This window comes from Diabrotica virgifera, chromosome 7 (assembly GCF_917563875.1).
Source record: "Diabrotica virgifera virgifera chromosome 7, PGI_DIABVI_V3a".
Classification (NCBI taxonomy): Eukaryota; Metazoa; Arthropoda; class Insecta; order Coleoptera; family Chrysomelidae; genus Diabrotica; species Diabrotica virgifera.
In genome coordinates this window covers 21,218,064-21,240,587 of record NC_065449.1, presented here as the reverse complement: position 1 = coordinate 21,240,587, position 22,524 = coordinate 21,218,064, and positions in this window count along the sequence as shown.

Here is a 22,524-nt window from a genome sequence, read left to right as displayed (position 1 = left end):
GTTTGTAATACTCCATTTTCTATTGTTTTTAAATATGTGTTCTTACTGTATACCACACGCTAAATAAATAAAAAAAGTAAATACTGCAATACCAATGTCACGTTTACTTTTGGTGTACATAATTAGTTTTTGTAAATTAAATAATTGAGTAGCAGTGGCAAAGTTCTACCGGTCTATTTTTAAAAACCGTTTCACTACTAATTACATTAGTAATGGCATGTATTTATGGCGTTTGTTTGGACATCCGGTCATTGGCACACTAAATAGGAACACTGTGTGGTTGATTCGGTAGTTAACAAAATAGTTTTTTCGAAAAAGCCAAAGACCTCTCATACAAAAGACCATTTGTGAAAGGTTAGTAATTAAAATCTCGTATAGAAGCTATTTGTCAATGTAAACAATCCTAAACTGGTACAAGTGGTTTAGAAATTTGTTGTTAACACAATTACGGCAGAAAAGAAAAACTATTTGTGTGTTTTGGCCTTCACGCTAAATACAGTTAAGCCTCGTTAAGTTTATATGTTTTGTTATTGAGTAGTCATAAAATATACACGAATATCGTTGTACTGTGGGTAATAAGGTGAAAATATAACGCCATTGAATTAAGTTAGGAAAACTGTAAAAGTCATGGTTCAACAACGAAATAGGATATTTTATAATAGTACCACCAGAAGAAGAAAAAAATCAGGAGTGCGTTAAGGTTGCATTCTGTCCCCTCTACTATTTAATGTCTATATCGAATATATCATCAGAGCTTCTCTTGAAGATCGCCATGAAGGTGCAGGAATCATCATTAACAATGTAAGATATGCCGATGGCATCGCAGTATTAGCGGAAACAGAAGACCAACTAAAAATATTGACGAACACATTGTCAAAAGAAAGTCACAGGCTGGGCTTGGACATTAACTTTTCCAAAACCAAAATCATGGTATTCCACAAGAACCCCCATGAATAAATTACACCCAACATACAAATAAATGGTATCACCCTTCAGAGTTCCCAAACCTTCATATACCTGGGCAGAGAGCTAAATAGTCAGCTAGACCACTCAAAAAAAATTAGAAGACGCATTGAAATAGCAAGGTCGGGTTTCATTAACATGCGTTAAATGCTCTGTAATCTCAATCTATCAGTCACAATAAGATTGAGAACACTAAAGTGTTATGTGTGGTCTCTATTACTATATGGCTGTGAGACCTGGACATTAAAACAGTATGACGTCAACAAACTGAATTCATTCGAAATGTGGATGTACTGCCGAATGCTAAGAATAAGCTGGACCAGCAAAACTACAAATGAAGAAGTACTGGAAATAATGAACACACGTCCTCATCTGGTCAATACAATCAAAATTAGAAAGACGTCATATCTAGGACACATAATGCGCCATAGGGAATTTGAGCAGCTTCAGGTAATATTAGAAGGCAAAATCGAAGGTAAAAGGGGTATTGGACCCACACAACAGGGAATGACTTAATTTATCAAGCCCAGAACAGAGAGAAATTTGCCATATTGATCGCCAACCTCAATAGAGAAGGCACTTAGGAAGAGGAGGAGGATAGAAGCTATTTGTCAATGTAAACAATCCTAAACTGGTACAAATGGTTTAGAAATTTAAGTTTATATGTTTTGATATTGAGTAGTCATAAAATATTTAGTAGCATACGAGAACAAAAATCCTTACACTACTGCAGCAATTCAACAACTAATACCTAGCAACAACACAGAAACACATCTATTTTATGGCAACAAGTATAAACGTTTATACGGATGAATATAAGAATCCAAACAAAATAAAAATATGAGTCATGGATAGCCTACATAAGAAAAGCTCACAATGGGGACATTTTTACTGCATATAAAATCAAAAGAGGAAAAGGAAAGTGATGATGAATTCAGCAGAGAACTCACAGACCTCAGAAACATTCACTCAAAAAATAAGGGAACAGGAAAAGATATCTCACTTCTTGCTTCCTGCTTTATTATTTTCCCATCAATTTCGATTTTACATCGTAGTATGTATTTAGATGTTGTCATACATTTGGTTTTTTCTGCAGATATTATGATATTGTATTTCTTGGCTGTTTTATTGAAGATGTGTGTTAATCTTTGGAGATTGTCTTCTGTATCGGCGGTTCATCCGGCGTCGTCTGCATAACATAATATTTGGATTTCTTTGTTCCCCATTCTGTAACCATGACCTTTACGTACTGCTTCTATTATTTCGTCCATTAATATATTTAGACCAGGGCGCATCTGTAAAAATATTAGTACATTTGGATGTTGAGAGCTGACTCATATTTTTTTGCAGAAATTGCTTGAAAATAACTCATATAATAATATTTGAGTTATCCTCCCACTCAAAAAGGTCTGGAACATTGTTTAAATAATCAAAATATCAAAATATGAAGGAAAAATTCGATTTTTTTCTTGGTTTTTTGATTATAACTTTAAAAGTATTTACTTCCGAGAAAAGTTGCACTAAAATAAAAGTTGCGTAATTAAATTTCCTACAATATAGGATTAACTGAAAATTTTAAAAATTGTCACCCTTGTTGCAAAATAGCAATAACTTCGAAAAAACCATAAAAAAAAACAAGTATTCACATTTTACGTTTATCAACCATTTATGCTACACTTCGGACCTTCATATTTTACCCAGAAAAACTTTCATCAACTAGCCTATATTTGTCCACTGCTGAACGTAGGCCTCCCGTAAAAATTTCCACCTATTTCTATCTTGAGCTTCTTGCATCCAATTTGTGGTGATGCGCTTGATATCATCCGTCCATCTAGTCGGTGGTCGTCCTCTGCTTCGATATGCCTCCTGCCTTGGTCGCCATTCCAGAATCTTTTTGGTCCATCTGTCATCCGTCAGTCTGGCAACATGTCCTGCCCAAGCCCATTTAGCCATGGCTATTCTTTCAACTGCCTCCGTGACTCCTGTTCTTCTTCTTATTTCTAGGTTTGGTACTTTATCTCTGATGGTAATACCTAACATTGATCTTTCCATAGCGCGTTGTGTAACTCTTATTTTATTTATTGTTCTTTTTGTCAGAGTTAGTGTTTCTGCACCATATGTAAGAACCGGCAAAACACACTGGTCAAAGACCTTTCTTTTTAAACAAACTGGAATATTAGACTTGAAAATGTTATTTAATCTACCGAAGGCAGCCCATGTAAGACCTATCCTTCTTTGTATTTCAGTTGTCTGGTTATCTCGACCTAAGCGAATCTCATGTCCTAGATATTTGTAAGCTATTACTTGGTCGATGCTATGACTCCCAATCTGAATTTTATCGCTGACTACAAGGTTGGTCATAAATTTTGTCTTTGAGGTGTTAATTTTAAGACCAATTGTTTTTGACACTTTATAGAGCGTGTGCAGCATTTTTGTAGCTTTATCAACTCTATCAGATATTAAAACGATGTCATCGGCAAATCTTAGGTGGTTCAGATCCTCCCCGTTTATATTGATTCCCATATTATCCTCTCCTTCCATTTGCTTGAACATATATTCAAGAACAGCTGTAAACAATTTCGGGGAGATAGTATCACCCTGTCTAATTCCACGTTCTATTCTAAATTTCTTGGTATCTTCATGAAGTCGAACACAAGCTGTACCAGTTTCGTAGATACTTTTAATCAAGGCGATATATCGGTAGTCAATGCGGCAGTCCGCCAATGCTCGAAGCATTTTATGATGATCTATAGTATCGAACGCCTTTTCATAATCCACGAATATAAGAAAGATAGGCTTGTTATACTCTGTGCACTTTTCTATTAGCGTTTTTATAACTTGTAGATGATCGTTTGTTCCGTATCTGGAGCGGAACCCAGCCTGTTCACAAGGTTGGTAACTATCCAGTTTGTTCACAAGCCGTTTTGTTCACAAGCCGTTTTCGAAATGTCACCTTTTTTATGCATTATGGTTATTATTGCATTATGCCACTGAGAGGGGGTTACGCCTCTTGTCAAACAAACATTGAACATCTTTTTCAACACATTTATTAACGTTTCTCCTCCTTCTTTGATGTGTTCAATGACTATCCCATCTTCTCCAGGTGATTTATTGTTTTTCATCTCCGAGAGAGCTGATTTTATTTCCTCTGTTGTGATGTCTGGGATGTCTTCTGAGCCTACATTTTGAACTTTTGGTATTTGACTTTGATCAGGATCTGGAAGTTCTTCTCGCTTATACAATTCTGAGTAAAAATCTTGAGCAATTTTTAAAATATCTTCCTTATTTGTTGTTATTTCTCCTTTTTTATTTACAAGTTTACAAATATTTTTCGATCCTTCAGTCATTTGTCGGCGCAGTACCTTTAAACTCTTATTTTTATCAATGGCGTGAGTTATGTGTTCAGTGTTGTAATTTCTGACATCTTTTCGAATGGATTTTGTGATATCTTTGTTTAACTGTCTAAGTGCTGCAAAATTTTCTGTGTATTTGTTTTTCAATTCTCTTCTTTTGTTTATAAGGTCTTTAGTAGCTTGAGTAAGTTTATCTATCTTGTTTTTTCTTTTTTCCTTATATTTGCTATGAGCGTTTCGAATCGCACTGTTTATTCGCATGTTTGTCACCTCTATATCTAATGCATTTTCATTTAGATGTTCTACTTCTTTCAGTTCTGAAGTTATGAGATTCTGATAAGCTACACTATCTTCTATCGATTCCCATTTATTAGAAGGCCTCTCTGTTATCATTGCTGTCCTCTCTTGTCTAAGGTTGATCAATATTTTTGCTCTAACCAACCGATGGTCACTCCCAACAGTGATTTTATTGATTACTGTAACATCTTGGATAATATTTTTTCTGTTTGTGATGATGAAATCAATTTCGTTTTTTGTTATGCCATCTGGACTAGCCCACGTCCACTTACGTTGTTGGTTCTTTTTGAAAAATGTGTTCATCACGTATAGCCGATGATGCAACAAAAAATTTAGTAGCATACCTCCTCTATCATTTCGCTCACCATATCCAAATGAGCCCATAGCCACTTCTGCGTTATCTTCTTTATATCCAAGTTTAGCGTTAAAATCGCCCATTAAGATTAGGTGGTGGGTTTTATCTTTTTCCATAGCTCTATTTATATCTTCATAAAAGTTTTCTATTTCTTCATCGCTATGACTCGTCGTGGGTGCATATACTTGGATAATTTTAATAGAGCATCTCTTGTTCAATTTTAGTATGAGGTACACAACTCTTGAGCTTACACTATCTATTTTTATAATTTTATCTAGGTGTTTCTTGTGGACGAGAAAACCTACGCCGCCAACTGCCTTATCGTCTTCTCCAATGGAATGTAACAGATGTCCTGATTTTAAAACTAATTGGTTTTCTCCTTTTCTTCGTATTTCGGAAAGTCCCAGTACATCCCATTTTATGCAGTTAAGTTCTTCCTGTAATTCAATGAGCTTATCTTCAGTTGCAAGCGTTCTTACGTTATAAGTGGCAATATGCAATGTTCGTTGTCCATGGTAGCCGTGTCTATCCCGGTGATTCTTTGCACCCTCTGCCCTTGGCCCGATCTGGTGGCTACCGTCACCAGGGACCGTTGGGCCGCCGGGGACTAAGGGCCTTTTTCTAGTTTGTGTCATGTCATTTACGGGGGAAAATTAGCCATTTCACTACCACGCTGGCCAGTGCGGGTTGGTAGCGGGAAATTAGGAGTGTTTGAATGGGGAGAGGCGCAGGTTACGCAGTTTGTGTGTAGGGTGTGCGACAATATGCCATACACACCCCCCACGCAAAGTGGACCCCTTCCACTCCAAACACGGTCAATAGGACTCATCCGTCACTCGGGGTGTGGATGAGATAGGTTTGAGGATAGAGATAATGGGTAAGGTTGAGATGGAATGTTAGGGAGGGACAGCGGTCAGCTGCTCCTGTAATCGCCTCTTACGACTAGTAGGAGATCCTGTGGGTGTATTCTACTAAGCGGCCCGCATCCCACACGGGGTAAAACTTTATGATATAATAAAACGGTACTGTAAATTTCATTAAGATCGGTGTAATAGATTTTGCAAAATAAATTTTGCAATCCAAAATGTTTTTTCAAAATGTTGCAGCACTGAAAATAAAGCAGACAGCAAGTTGATTTTTTTTACGTATAAATATAAAAGAATACTTAGTGTGACCAACTAGCCCGAAAAATCCGGGACATGGCCCGAATTACGAAGTCGTGTCCCGGCGTCCCGCGCAAGGCTTCCGGGTCATCCGAATTTTCAACGTTTTGGTAAAATTCTATTTTGAAATTTTGAATATTATTCTTCTAAGAATTCATATCAAATTATTGAATTGGTGGGACGAAAAAAAGTCGACAACTTCTAGAGCGTAATACTAATACGACATCCAAAACGCATGCATTTTATATCGTGATATTATCTTCTTCTTCTTCAAGTGCCATCTCCGCGACGGAGGTTATAATCATCATAATAGCTATTCGAACTTTAGAGACGGCTGCTCTGAGAATTTCATTTGATGTACATCCGTACCATTCTCTCAGGTTGAATACTTCTTTTCCTTGAATCTTTCCTGCATATTGAGTTGACGCAAGTTGTATCTCTCTCCGCGTGTAATAATATGTCCGAGATATTCCAATTTTCTGGTTTTGATTGTATTTAAACTTCCATTTCTTTATTCATATTTCTCAGAACTTCTTTGTTTGTTGACGTGTTCTGTCAAATGATATTTTCAGACTTCTTCTATACACCCACATCTCGAATGATTCCAGTTTTTTCATTGATGCCGTATTCAAGCTTAAAGCTTCCATTCCGTAAAACAAAGTCGAGAAAAGGTAGCACCTAGCCAATTAGCTCTAGCCTTTTCTATTCTAATTTTAATTTCCTGGAAGTAATGATTTGTGGAGTTGATTATTGTTCCAAGATATGTATATTGGTCTACTCGTTCAACATTAGTTCCGTTCATGAGGAGATTTTCGTTATTTCTTTGTATTTTAGATATGCTTATAAATTTTGTCTTCTTGATGTTTATTGTTAGACCGTATTCTTGGAAAAAAAACCGTCCGTGGTATTATAGTTCTACCAAAACCAAAACTGTGGACAAACCAATTGTAGCATAATCCCATCAAAAATATTATTGTCAACATAGAAATGTTAAATAATAATCAATAAAATGATGGTAATAAAGTTCTATGTTTATTTAAAAAAAATGGCCCGATTTTCATGGCAAAGTCCCGGATTTCAGGTATTTTTTTCTTCCTTGTCCCGAATTCGATTGAATTGAAGTTGGTCACACTAAATACTGTACATTTCACTTGCAATTTGCAAAATTAAAATCGGTTAACTACCACGGCGCCGGCGTCAGGATTTTTTTTAAATAAACATTAATTATTGGTGCTACGCGCAGGACAGCGGATACGTTCGCTCTGATTTGGCATTCCAATGACCTTTCGTAATGATTGGTAAATTTTAATTTTTGGAACATTTCTAAATAAATAAATAAATTTGTTTATTGCAAAATAAAACACATACTCTGTCCTTTGAAATAAGACTTTTTTTAGCAAAAATTTTCTTTGCTCATATATTTTTACTTAGAAAATAAAAGTGTATTATTTTTAAACATATGCAATTGTTTAAACAATTTTTCACAAACAATAAACAAATTAGTTTGATTTTTGTGGAATTAAAATATGAACATACAACAAAATGTAGAGTAAGAAAATAATATATTAGATAAATATTGAAAGAAATAATCAACTTGTGTGAATCGAACACAGCTGTCCTGCGCGTAGCACCAAAAATTAATGTTTATTAAAAAAAATCCTGACGTGCTAGTTAACATTTTAATTTTGCAAATTTCAAATGAAAGGTACAGTATTCATCTATTTGTAAAAAAAAATTAACTTACTATCTGCTTTATTTTAAGTCCTGCAACATTTTAAAAAAAAATCATTTTTTTGCGAAACCTGAATTGCAAAATTTATTTTGCAAAATCTATGGAACCGATCTTAACTAAATTTACAGTGTTGTTTTATCATATCATAAAGTTTTTATGGGTAAAATATGAACGTCCTAAGTGTAGCAGAAATGGTTGAAAGACGTAAAATGCGAATACTTGTTTTTTTATGGTTTTTTCGAAATTATTGTTATTTTGCAAGAAGGGTAACAATTTTAAAAAATTTTAACCAATCTTATATTGTAGGAAATTTAATTACGCAACTTTTATTTTAGTGCAACTTTTCTCGGAAGTGAATACATACTTTTAAAGTAATAATCAAAAAACCAAGAAAAAAATCAAATTTTTCCTTCATTTTTTGACATTTTGATTATTAAAACAATGTTCCGGACCTTATTGAGTGGGAGGATAACTCAATTATTATTATATGGGTTAATTCCAAACAATTTTTGCAAAAAAATTAGAGTCACCTCTCAACGTCCATCTCAAAACAGATCCGCCCTGGACTAATTAAAGAGCAGTGGGCTTAAGGAGTCACCTTGTCTGACTCCGATTTGTACTGGTATAAACTGTGTTAGTTTTTCATTTATCTTTGAGTGTATTCACATTGTGTGAATGTTAATATTAGTTCGCAATAATTGACACCTACAACCACGGTGTTATCCTAAAAATGCCATCAATAACCTGGACCTGCCTTTCAGATAAACAAAGAAATATCAGCCTAGTCACATTAAGTTATTTTTAGACGAAAATTATTAAAAACAAATCATATCAAATATTTCAAGGTCAACAAATTAATTATTTAGTTATAATTGTACCATTTAAAAACAGACCCGAAGACAGATAACACGATGTTTGTTTAAAATCAAATTTAATTATTCGAATTTTCAAAAATTTGATAAAATAGAAAATAAGGATACTATTTTAAATCTAAAGCATAAAAATATACATAGCTGAATGCTTCATGTTCAGAGATCTGAAGCAAGTAAGAATACTGGAGTAAATGGAAGAAAAAGCCAGGGAAAAATTCGGTAATCTTTAAAATCATCCAAACCAGATCCTGCGAGAAGCAATAGGATAGGGTATGATGTTTTGCATAGATGGAAACACATAAGACCAAAGCAACAAATACTAGCAAATGCTGAAACAAATAATAACATGACAAAATAGTAACCACGTAGCTCTATTTGAAGAATCCCTGAAGAATAGCAATAAGATAAACAGTTTAACCAAAGTGAGGCACCAGGAAGAGAAATATATATATATATATATATATATATATATATATATATATATATATATATATATATATATATTTAGAAACCCCCCCCCCCCAAAAAAATATAAAAACCAAAACAAACGTGTCCTTTGGTTGTGAAATGCAAGAAGTGTTGCAGTATCTAGCTAGGCAAAAAGACCAGCATTGGAACATCACAATACAACATTGGAGACCTTACAAAGCAGGGCAGCCACATCTTCACATCTCGATATTCAGTATCTGCGTGACAGTGACTTGGATGGACGATAGTGCAGATAGACATTAGAAAGACTTATAGTAACTACTAAGTAATATTGTAGTTCTAGGATTTTGTTTATGTTTATTTTGTTTATATATAATATGCTCTACTTTTGTTTGATGTTTTCTTTGTATTTATATCTCCTAATAATTTCTTAGTACCTTTAGATGCAGTAAGGTACTTAGTACCTTTATCTACACTAAAGTGAGTCAGGCGGCGCACGGCGATCTGCACTGAGATGTCTTTTGAAGATTCCATACCCCACCCCTCTAAAGAGAAGAAAAAAGTACCTTTAGATAGCTTTTTGAACCTTTAGCGTTTTAAGACATTCCTAAATTACAGGTAAGAGTTCTCAAGTCTGTATCCAGCAACCTATTCTATACACTCTCATTTCAGGACATTCTTTATGTTTGTCCTATTGTGTAGATCTTAATTTTATCTACATTGTCTATTAAAAAGAAGAAAATAAATAAAAAGAGAGATAAGGAGAACAAACTCTAGATAAACCACGCGCCACTTGTTACTACCAAATGGTCTGGTCTAGTAATGAATTAAACACGCTGTATTGTATAAATAGCGTGTTACCTCATAGATAAAATCAGTGTGCATATGTGTTTTCAGAATAAGTTGCCTAAGGTCATCGCCGCTATAAATAATCAGAATTGTTTCATAAAGATTTTATTGTGTTTTTCCGTTGATTTTAGTAGATTTAACCATCCGGTTCTTATTGTTTAACGAATAAGTATGTCAACGTTTACTATTTTATCTAGTTCATGTGATACCTGCAGCAGTAATTAAACAAACAGCAAAGGTAGTTCAGTCTATCTGTGGAAAAATCAGATTTCACGTAAAAATATTATACAGCTATTTGAAAGTCATTGAAGTTATATTAGGGGCAGTTTATGACAAATCGGTGAAGACGTACAGCTGACTTTTCGTTGTTTTTTTAGACAATCGTAAAAACTGAAAAAATCGTTTTTGGCCTATAAAATGCTTCTTATAGACGAGGTAATAAAGCACTAAACCTACCAATTCTCCGCGGCAAGATGAATCGCTATGCAACTTTTGGTATTCAATTCGGTAAAGTGCCAGGAAAGTTTATGAACAAAATTCATGGTTGTAAAAAGAAAATTGCATTTTGTCTATAAGGAAAATGCATTTCCAAAGTGTATTGAAAATGAAAAGATCTGCAACTCGGAAATATCGACAGTACCAGAGAACAACGACCACACTCCATCTGATAACTCACAAAACCAAAACTGTCTTGCGGACTAGACCAAATCGGTCCGCGACTCTACTCTGTCGTAGCTAAATCTTGACTCCTCGTTCTTGTCCTCATTCTAGACAAGATTCCTTTCAAACACAGAAATTTACACTCCCATTCTGGCAACCATCAGATAGTTATCCAATTAAAAGAAACCAAAAACTTCTTCTGCCAATAAAATAGTCAGGGTATGTTCCTAAGAACATCCCACTAAAAGTTGTAAATCTTCTTTCAACCAATAAAAATCATATAGCTAGATCAGCTTTAGCCTTCGCGTTTCCCACAGAAGTGCTATCATCACACTTTACCAGTGTGGTCGTTGTTCTCTGACAGTACCGAGTACAATGGGTGATCCTCGAGCTACCTGATGCCCAGGGCGAATCTCGTCTGCTAGAGTTTTATGATACTTTCATTCGAAAACAATCAAACGTCATTACTCGTTGGGTTTTGGGGTTGCTGAACTCGTATATTATGACGACATAGTCTCCAAGGTATCTAGTGCCCAGGTTGGACATTGTCTCCTGAAGTGTTATGTTAATTTATTTGAGATTTTTATGAAAGTGTGATATCAGATAAAATTTAAGATATGGTTTCTTGAATATAAATACAACCCTTTTTTATTAAGTAAAAAAAGATGAAGAACTAAAAAATTCGTATCATTCAAATTTATTTCTTCCTCGTCTTTTCCTGTATCACAAAACTGATTTTCTTAATAGTTCTCCATCTTCATGTTTATGGAATTCGACCCAGATGGTAAATTCCAAACCTAGCCATTCTTTCTACATACACATGAGCTGCCACAGCCTTTTTTGCAACTGCAAAAAATTAAACTCATAACATTTGGTGGACCAGGAGGCTGCGACATCTTCACTGAATAATAGGATAGGAATATTCTTTGAGCTCCAATCCCCAGTATGTTACATTCAAACCTTCTCCTCCTAGTGCGGCAGATTCGTGCAAATATTATAAGAATTGTGCATTTAATGATAGAAGCATATAATTTGGACCACATATACTACACATATAAAGGTTCAAAATTAGATAGGAGGCCATCTCAGATTTTGCCTTTTACAAAAATGGCGGGGATTCAAACTGGCGACTATACATAAAATATGTGACTAAAGGTAGACTTCCGCACCAAGCGACCGAGACAGGAGACCGCGACAGGCGACAGATAGGTCGCGATTAGACGATAGTTGGTCGCTGGTCTCTGTCGCGGGCTGCAGAACTACCCTGATATAATTGCATTGAGAGCAGTCGTGGGGAGACCTCGCCTATCTGTCGCCTGTCGCGGTCTCCTGTCTCGGTCGCTTGGTGCGGAAGTCTACCTTAATAGCACGATAACTTTTGAACGAGACTTCAGATTTCAACCAAATTTGGTATATAGGTTCTTTTTTTGACGTATAATATCGAGGAGGTCTTGAACCAGAAGAATCGGTTTACCAGAAGTTGTGTTTTTTCTGGTTTTATGTAAAAATATGTTGTTTTTTTTTTCAATTATTTCACCCTGTATGTATTAATTTTTCAAATAGTTAATACGGCCATTAAAAAGAGCGTACAAATATTTTTTAGGGAATATTTTTAACTTTTTAGTTATGTTAATTACCATTTCTTAAGTGCAAAACGTATCTTCACATGTACCTATATGCGGCAGATTCCTGCAAATATTATAAGAATTATTGTACATTTAATGGTAGAAGCATATTATTTGGACCACATATACTACACATATAGAGGTTCAAATTTAGATACGAGGCCATCTCAGTTTCTGTTCCTTTTACAAAAATGGCGGGCATTCAAAATGGCGTCTATACATATGTGACTAATAGCACGATTTTGACCGAAATGTCAGATTTCAACCAAATTTGGTATATAAGTTGTTTTTTTGATGAATAATATCGAGTTCTTGAACCGAAAGAATCAGTTTACCAGAATTTGTGTTTTTACTGTTTTTTTTTTATGTAAAAATATGTTGTTTCTTTTTCAATTCTTTCACCCTGTATATATTAATTTTTCAAAAAGGTGATTTTATGTGCGGTAGATTCGTGCAAATAATAATATAAGAATTATTGTGAATTTAATGGTAGAAGCATATAATTTGGACCACACATACTACACATACAAAGATTCAAATTTAGATATGAGGCCATCTCAGATTTAGTCTTTTACAAAAACGGCGGGCATTCAAAATGAATCTGCCGCCCATATGTACATGTGAACATACGTTATGCATTTATTAAATGGTAATTAACACAACTCAAAAAATCAAAATATTTCCTAAAAAATATATTTACATTATTTTCAATGGCGTTATTACCTTCTTGAAAAATTTATATATACGAGGTGAAATAATTGCAAAAAACCAACATATTATTACATAAAAAAAACAGTAAAAACACAAATTCTGGTAAACCGATTCTTCCGGTTCAAGACCTCGATCTTATACATCAAAAATAGAACCTATATACCAAATTTGGTTGAAATTGAAATCTGAAGTCTCGTTCAAAAGTTATCGTGCTATTAGTCACAATGTATAGTCGCCATTTTGAATCCCCGCCATTTTTGTAAAAGGCAAAATCTGAGATGGCCTCATATCTAAATGTGAACCTTTATATGTGCAGTATATGTGGTCCAAATTATATACTTCTATCAGTAAATGCACAATTGTCTCACATATCGGCTGCACTATCCGTACAGCCATGAATTAAACCATAATTTGCGAGTTTTTAAAAATACATAGCCAATATAATTGCAAAATACCCTTATTTTATAGTAATTTGTAAATGTTGTAAACTTAGTTTTTTGTATTATAACATGTAAATATAACTACTCAGACTTGGGGCAGTACACATTGCGTGCGGATGTCTGATCCTAATACTTATACTCTGAACGGACAAAAAACACACATATTTATTAAAAATGTGTATATTCAATGGCATATGCGTGCCGTCCGCACATTGGTGAAGGCATCATGTGGCTCACATGTATGCCATCCGCACGGAACGTGGTGTGCTAAATTTCAAACAGGTTGACCAAATACACTCACCGGCACAAAATTCCGCTACCCAAAATTTTTGATTAAGTTTGACAATGTATAACTTTCTTATTTGTACTCTGATTTTCAAGATTCTTGCATCAGTTTGTAGGTGCATGTATTGATGCCGTTTGTTATTATTCCGGTAAAAAAATTATTTTTGCTTAGATGGCATTATACGAAGTTGAATGGAAGCGTTGTTTTTTTCCTAACTTGTTCACCTCTTGCAGCAACGACTGCTCGCAATCTGTTTAGCATCGAATAAAGATATGTTATCCTTGCCTGGGAAATAGCCCGATATTCTCTACCAGGGCCATAACTGTACCAAATTTTCTGGAAGCCTAGGATGACGGCGAATTAGCTTTTTTTTAATTCATCCCATAAATTCTCAATAGGATTGAGATCTGGGCTGCATGCTGGCCATTCTAATCTTATCAATCCAACCTCTATTTTATGAGTCAATTAGTGTTTTGATTTACAAAAAATGGTACAGCTCTTACAAGAAAAGAGATATTCGGATAATTCAAAAAACAAAATTTTAGTTATGCCTCCGGGATAATATGGCAGGACTATGAAACAAAATCAGCTATTCCATTTTTCCACAGAATTCTTAAAGTTAGGAGAAAATACAACGCTTTCATTCACCCCTGAATAATGCCATGCAAGCAAAATTTTTTGTTACCGAAATAATACCAAACGATATCAATACATGTACCTACAAACTGGTGCAAGAATATTGAAAATCGGAGCAAAAATAATAAAGTTATAAATAATTGTCAAACTTAATGAAAAATTTTGGGTGGCGGAATTTTGTGCCGGTGAGTGTAGGAGTCCATGTATGGAGAAGAACAGTCACAGACAGGCAAGGGTGGAGGAAAAAAATAAAGGAGGCCAAGGCTCAATTTGGGCTGTAGTGCCGTAGAAGAAGAGAAGAATAAGTGTAGTTTATAAGTTATTCAATTTGTTTATCCCGTAGAGCCATTATTAAACAACTGTACCTGCCCAAACAATGACTAGAGGTATTTAGCGGCTCATTTTGGGATTCTGCTCTTCATGTCCAAAAGTGATTTTATTTTTAATTTAATTCGTTAGCATTTACTCCAAATATTTTTTTTATAGATAGATAGCTTTTGCTTTCACATATGAATTCGCTGCTGATTCATCATTGAAAGTTATAAAAACTGAAGGACTTTCATAATTCTTCCTCAAAACGTATTAAAACCGTATAATATCGCTGTGATGTCACTTTATGGTAAAATGACCAGAAAAAAAAAGGTAAAAGTCCCAAAAGAAAATTTGTTCAAAAATGTTTAGTTATTTTTGTTTATAACTTTTTCATTTTCCATTTTACGATAAAAAGTAACAGCTATATATTATAATTAAATTGGCTACAAATAATATATGTTAAAATTTTCTGCATGGTTGCTAGTTTACTAGATGGACCCTATGGACCTCTTTTTTTTAATGAGTATTCAAGAACCCGGTCAACTTCGGGGCGCTGAAAATCCAGAAAAATGAATGAAATTAAACAAATTTGTTGTGAAAATCTTTTCACAAATTTGTAGTGAAAAATGACCACGAAAAAAGTTACAAACCGCAACTGGAAATTTGTTCAAAAATTTTTAGTTGTTTTGGTTTATAACTTTATTTTCCATTATCGGATAAAAGCTAATAGGAATAAAGCTATAAACAATTTAATTTGCTACATGTCTAATAAAATTTTCTATAGGGATTTTCTGTAGGCTATAGATAGCTTTTGCAGTTTTCAAATGTGATTCACCATTGAAATTCATGAAAATTGAAGCACTTTCATAATTCTTCCTCGAAACGTATTAAAACCATCAAAATGTATTCCTGCTGAATATTCCACACTGTGATTTGTATAAAATATAAAGGGTTGTTAACCGCTAGGCTAGGAAATTACTCAAAGTAAACGGCTGAGAATATCTTGAAATCGCAATGAACTCCACCAACCCTAATGAATTCGAGCATAGCAGTTCTGTTAGCACAACTACAAACTGTAGGCGGTTGAAAATAGGTGTACGTGTCGGGTAATACGTTTTCCTAGTTAATCTTTAATCTGAACCGTGAACCGTTTCTGTTTCTGTGTCAGTTATTGAGATCTGCCGATCCGGTTTTCCTTCCAACCAAATGTTCCATAATAAATGTGCATCCTATTCGGCTTCGATCCAGGCCGGGACTTCACACACGTCAAGCTTGGTCGGTCGCGTTCGAATCAGATCGAATCAATACAAAAGTTAAACAAATTGTTTCTTTTTGTAATACTGTAACGTTACAAACGTCACATCTTTGTTATTTTATTTTTAAATAATTATTTTACTTTATTTTCTTTAATATTTCATTAAGACTAATTTTCTTCCATTTGTTTTACCAGTTTTTTTCGTTAAAAACTTTTATTATCCTCTTTTATTACCCTCTTTTATATTATCTTCTATTTAATATATCTCTTTCCATCTAAAATCTAAATCATCATACTGAACGTACCTCGTATATTCTTACTCTGTGAGTATCTATTTTAATACGGAACATGCCTAACTTCCTACAGTTCACGCTGCCATTTCAATTCTCAAAATAGTGGTGGTAATGTCATAAAAGCCAAAGAAGCTTCAAAATTAAAACATTTTATTTCTAGACGATCTTTCTCTTGGGGTAAGAATTCTAATTATTACAATCATTATATTCCTCATTATATTCCATGCATACCTAGTTTCTTATAACAGTCTTTCTATTATTTTTTATACCTAACCTTCAAATGTTCAACCATGTGTTTGGTTTCTGTATTTCGTTTTATCTATTGATATGCTTTTAGTAATCAGATATTTAACTATTCCCCTCATCTTAATTCCATTTAATTTACCCTTGCCATCTACCAGTTTTTGAATACTATTTGGCAAAGGTATAATTTGGTTTTCTTCTTGATGGTTGATATGATGTGTTTTACTCTTCTAGTTTTTAGATATAAATCACCTTTCTCCCTTCAGGAGCCACCTGCCTTCATCACCGGTGATGCTACTCTTCAGGCAAAGACGACAGGATGCATCGCAACTAGACTGCAGCGGCCAACACCACCAGTAAACTAGAGCTGCACTGACCTGAGGCCGTCCATCTAGCCCAGGTCAAGAGAAGTCAGCAGTCAAAATCGAATACCTTGGCCACATCATGAGAAACAGTGAAAGATATGGACTGGTGCAACTAATCTTGCAGGGAAAAGTAGAAGGAAAACGAGGACCAGGAAGGCAAAGGATTTCCTAGCTGAAAAATCTACGTACGAGGTTCAACACAACAACCACAAATATTTTCAGAGCAGTAGTGTGCAAAGTACAGATTGCCATTATTGTCGCCAACATCCTAAACGGGTAGGCACTACAAGAAGAAGCTATGTTTATACCCCTGAAATCTGGTTACAGTTGACGAATTATCAATTCTTCTTTGACTTAACTTTATTAAATCATACAGAAATTCTAAGAGCTTAGTATATGGTGTCCTCTTATTTTTTCTAACAAGTATGCACCTAACACACAATATAGCAAGCACTATGCTCTGATTTTACACTAGTTAATACTTTACACTAACACTTTACCATTTTCCGTTGGAATTTACCAAGTTGTAGAATTCCCTCTTGTCTTCACTGCAGCATCCATCTGGCTTGCAATTTTTAGAAGCCATGGAGGTGTCACCAGGAAAATAGTCCAATAAGTTTTTCAATTAAATATCTTTTAGAAATATTTTTAATATTTTTATTAGGTTGACTTTCATTTAGCAGATGTCGCTAGGCACCTACTCCATGTTGCAGTGCGAGGACAACTCTCGGAGGTTTGTCACTTGGGGCAGAAAACACCAAACCTACGCCTCTCTGATGATGCCTCCAACAAGAGGCGAAAATCGTCGATTTAGAGTGCTGGTTTGCGCTCTCTGTACTAAGTGAAAAATAAGACAGTTTTGCCTTCGCATTGCAACTTAATAAAAATGGTATACATTTTTATTTTTACTTTACGCTAACTTAACCCGGCACCTGCCACGTGGGGTGCTACCAGCACCCCATAACACATTTTCATCAAATATTTGGTATTTCAAATTTGTTAACCGTCCTGTGCGTCATAGTAGCTTTCAATAATATTATATAGCATAGATCTGTTTGTGTTTGAAGTGGTTATTTAGTGTCATTCTGAAATTGTAGCTCTAAATTCGAATTGGGATGTCATCATCTGGCAGTAAATTTTTTTTATGTTTTTGATAAACAGGTCAGATTTACATTTTTTTATTGTAATAACTGATCTAAATTATTAATATATTCTCTATACTCAATAAATTTTAATTTTCTTAGATATTTTACATCACTTCATTTATTATGGGTTGGTACTTGCTAATTTTATTTTTTAACTTTTATAATATATTAGTAGCTAATAAGTTAATAAAACATGTTTTTTTATATTCTTGTGTAACTCAACACATTATTTTGTTTATAAACAAGTAGATCACAGAAAATTTTTAAGGGGTGCTGTGAGCACCCCACGTGGCAGTTGATGCCTTGCAAAGCCACGTGGCAGGTGCCGGGTTAAAAGGTTTTCGTTGGAGTTACCTCTATAACCCAGTATTATCGAGGAGCTGGATGATGACTATGGAACCGTTGTTCGTGACTACCTGCCTCTTCTTGATAATTTTATCTACATCTTCCATCTTAAAGTAGGTATGTACTTGTGGACTGTGGAGGTTGACATTTTTGATATACCAAGGAGCATCAACGATGTTCTTTAACACTTTATTCTGGAATCTCTGGACGATTTGGATATTACTTGAATTAGCACATCCCCATAGTTGGCAACCATATGTCCATACTGGTCTCAGTATTTGTTTGTATAGCAGCCAATACTTTTTCTGGTGGTCCACCAATGGTGATTTCTTAGGATGTATGTTGTATTTTATTGCAAGATACAAGTACTCGGAGCAAATTGGTATTATGACGGTAATAATGTTACTTCATTTAGTCACCTCTCACTCGTGTAATAAAAAAGAACTATGTGTTAAAGTAGAGATTTAAGGCTTAAATACACTATAACTATAACAATTTGTATCAATGGTACTTCAGTAAATATTTCAATTTTATTCACTTGTTTTCAAAAGTACTGGCCCCTGGGTAGATATTCAAGACTGTCAGTTAAAAATAAATTAGTGGTATACAAAGCCATAAGGACCAGTAAAGCTATAAGACCTATGGCCTATAGTTATGGGGCTCAACCAGCAACTCTAACTTGGAAATTATACAACGTTTTCAAAATAAGACATTTTCAAAATAAGACATAACTATAGCGAATAGTTCTTGGTAGTGGTACGTCCCCAAGCAATAGTAGAGAGAAACCTGAAAGTTCTTATCATCAAAAAAGAGATCAGCAAATGCAGTAAAAAGTATAAATAAAGCGATTTGGCGAGTGAATTTTAAACACGGAGGGTGAAGTTCGCAAACTGAAGCGTTATAAACCAACTGACCTATCAAGTAGATTTTAGAAAAAATATTAGTTGGTAATTTAGAAAGGAAAGTTTTGATTGGAATTGTTACCTACATGTCCTATCTTAAGAACGTAATAACTTAAACTAATAATTGTTCCTAACATTACAGATTGGTAAATAAAATTGGAGGTTAGCGACTACACTGGCAAATCTGTCTCTGTCCAATGCGGCTCTAAACAAAGATGTTGAATCAAAGCCGGTCCAGTCTCTGATGTTTCTAAGCCATGAAATCTGGCGCCTACCGGGACCCCGTTTTCCTTCAATCTTACCCTGGATGATCAGTTGCGCGAGGCGGTACTTTTCGGTTTTCGTTTCTCATTATGTGGCCCAGGTAGCTAACTTTTCTGACTTTAATGATTTTTAGCAGTTCCCTATCTGTACCTATTCTCCTCAGAACATCTTCGTTGGTGGTGTGGGTTGTCCAAGGTATTTTCAAGATTCTTCTATAAAGCCAGAGTTCAAAGGCATCTAACTTGTTCATCAGTGTTGTGTTGAGTGTAAAAAAATTATTAAATTTATAAATTAATATACCTTTATATAAATAGGAATAAAAATATACCTTTTACAAATGAATTTAACCATTTTTTGTGATTCATGGTATACAGCCGGCCAGCTAGTTTATTTTCCTCGTGGATTTTTTTTAATTCACTTGTTTTCAAAGCTGAGTCCGATCCTGTTATACTCCTCCACAGTTCCCAACCAACCCAAACATATGTTTCCTAGCAAGCTCAAGTTTATTCACATTGTATACAGATATACACACGCCAGGCTAAAAATAATTGAGGAACCCTTCATCAAGGCCTTCTGTGGATATATTTACGTCTAAAATTGTTTAGAGAGCCATTAGACAGGACAGGGAAAAATCGTCGTAAAATTAAACAAAATAACAGACTCTGACGTCGCAAGAAAGCAAGCGTTTAATAAACAACAAACATTAGTTTTACACACACGTTCACCTATCTCACTTAATCTTAATTCGTTTTGGAAAACAAACTGAACAAGGTTTTGTAGGGAATCTGGAGAACAGAAGTTGTTTTTTGCGCAAAACACAGAATACAAAAGTCTAATACAATTTGTATAAGCATCTATATAAATATTATGTACAGAATTCCACAGATTTAATAATCAGCTTAGGGTTTTGAAGATTCTATAAGGTATAAGAGGGAAAGCTGATGAAAGATCCTTAAGCAATATACCTAGCTAATTTTCCTTTGTTTCTTAAAACAATCATAAAAAAAGGAAAAGGCATTTTTCATTTTTGCCTACATTAAAAGAGAACGGCAGTTCTCGCCAGTGGCGCACATCCACACTCCCCTACACGCGACACTATATATACACGAAATTTTCGATTTTCTAAATTTGACTGAATTGAAAATTGGGCCAACTCCCATCTTAAAGTTCAGGAAAAGACTCACCCATTCATATGTCAACTATCCATTTTGGTCCACGGGTGTGGATTTTACGGCCCTTCCTATTTAGGGGTCTGTTTTTCGTTCTCGTCCCCAACACTCCCAAAAATTTCCAAAATTTAACTCCGACCTTTGCGGCTTCTGATAGTACTGATCCATTACCTTTCTAACGCATGTCCAATTATTTTGAAAATCGGTTATACCATTCAAAAGTTACCGACCTCAGAAATATGACTCAATTTTTATTTAAAAACGGAAAATGTTTGTGGATATGTATGTATGTATGTATGTGGAAAAGTTAAACCGATCTGAATTTTTTTTCTGTGTTTGAAGCCATCTTCACCTGTTTTGCCATCCATAAGCCAGCTATAGGACTTGGTAGGTACAAAACGGCATATTTTTTGGGGGTACATATATATCTTCGGTTTCAAGAAGAGACAGGAGAACCGCAAATATACCATATCAATAGTGTTGAGTTAAGCTTTCAAATGGTGTCTAAGCCGCCAGGATCAGACATACACACGGCTCAGTATAGCCGAAAACCTGAAAAACTTAACTTTGAAAATTTTGGTTTTTCGACAATTACTCAAAATTTCAACCTACGAATTGCGCCAATAACTGAGCGTTTGTAGAAGGACTCTAGGCGAATCTAACGGTGTATACGTACCTCATATCCGGGAAAATTCGAATTTTTAAGTTATAGGCTTCATAAGTATGATCAAATCTATTTCTTATCCGAAAAACGGTTTTTCAAGCTCAATAATTCCTGTAATAGCTTCAGTTATCATACTTGACCTTATTCATCAGATACTACTTGTCAATACGTTTCAAACTCATGTTTAGTGATCAAAATCGGTTAAGCCGTTTAGAAGTTTTTAAGCTACAAAAGTATAATCCAATTAACGAGTATTCCCTAAATGGTTTATGTAGTTGTAGTGGTTACACCGCTAAATTTGATCTGGCAACGGGCAATCCGAGTTCATTTACCGGCCAACCCAATATTTTTTTTTCAATCTATTTCGAATAGAAAAAAAATCTAGTGTACATTCGATGGACACTAGATCATTTGGGAGATAATGCGACAACAGCGACCATTTACAAAGCTTAACGTGTAATCGAGAAACATTGCATTTAACTTCATACATTTAATTTATAAATAACTTTGAAAAACTCCTGATACAAGAATAAAAAACCGCTAAACGCCGTAAAAATGAGTGGCACATACAATATTCCAGCTACAAAAGATCTGATATGAATATTACGTGGCGCGAAAATGTATTTTCATTTTGATGCAAAACAAAATTCTAGTTTTATTTTAAAATATTTTTCCATTTGCTAAATTTGAAGTAAAACCCGCCACAAAAGAGTAACTTTGATACAGTCTGAATTTTGAAACTCTTTTGTGGCGTTGGAGTTGTGGAGTTGTGAAACTCAAATTTAGCAAATATTATGGAAAAATCATTAAGATGAAATAGCTATTTGTATAACAAGGGAGGAAAGTGCTACTTTTCCTCCCGAGAATGAAGTTTACTGCCCGACGCGTAGCGGAGGGCAGTAATCATTCAAGGGAGGAAAAGGCACTTTACTCCCATGTTATACATATGGTTTTTCCACCTTCCTCAAATAACAAGTCATTTTTTCATTTTTACTTAATTTATTTATATAACTAACCAACAAAATTTATTAGAACTAAAACTAACAAGTACGTACAATATAACTGTCAACTGTCAAATATAAGTCAAATTAATAATGTAAACATTGTTAAATCAAAATAACAATTTACTGTTTTTTACCATTCTTCAAAATACAGAGTGTTTTATAAATAAACGTTAAAATGTATAGAAACTTACG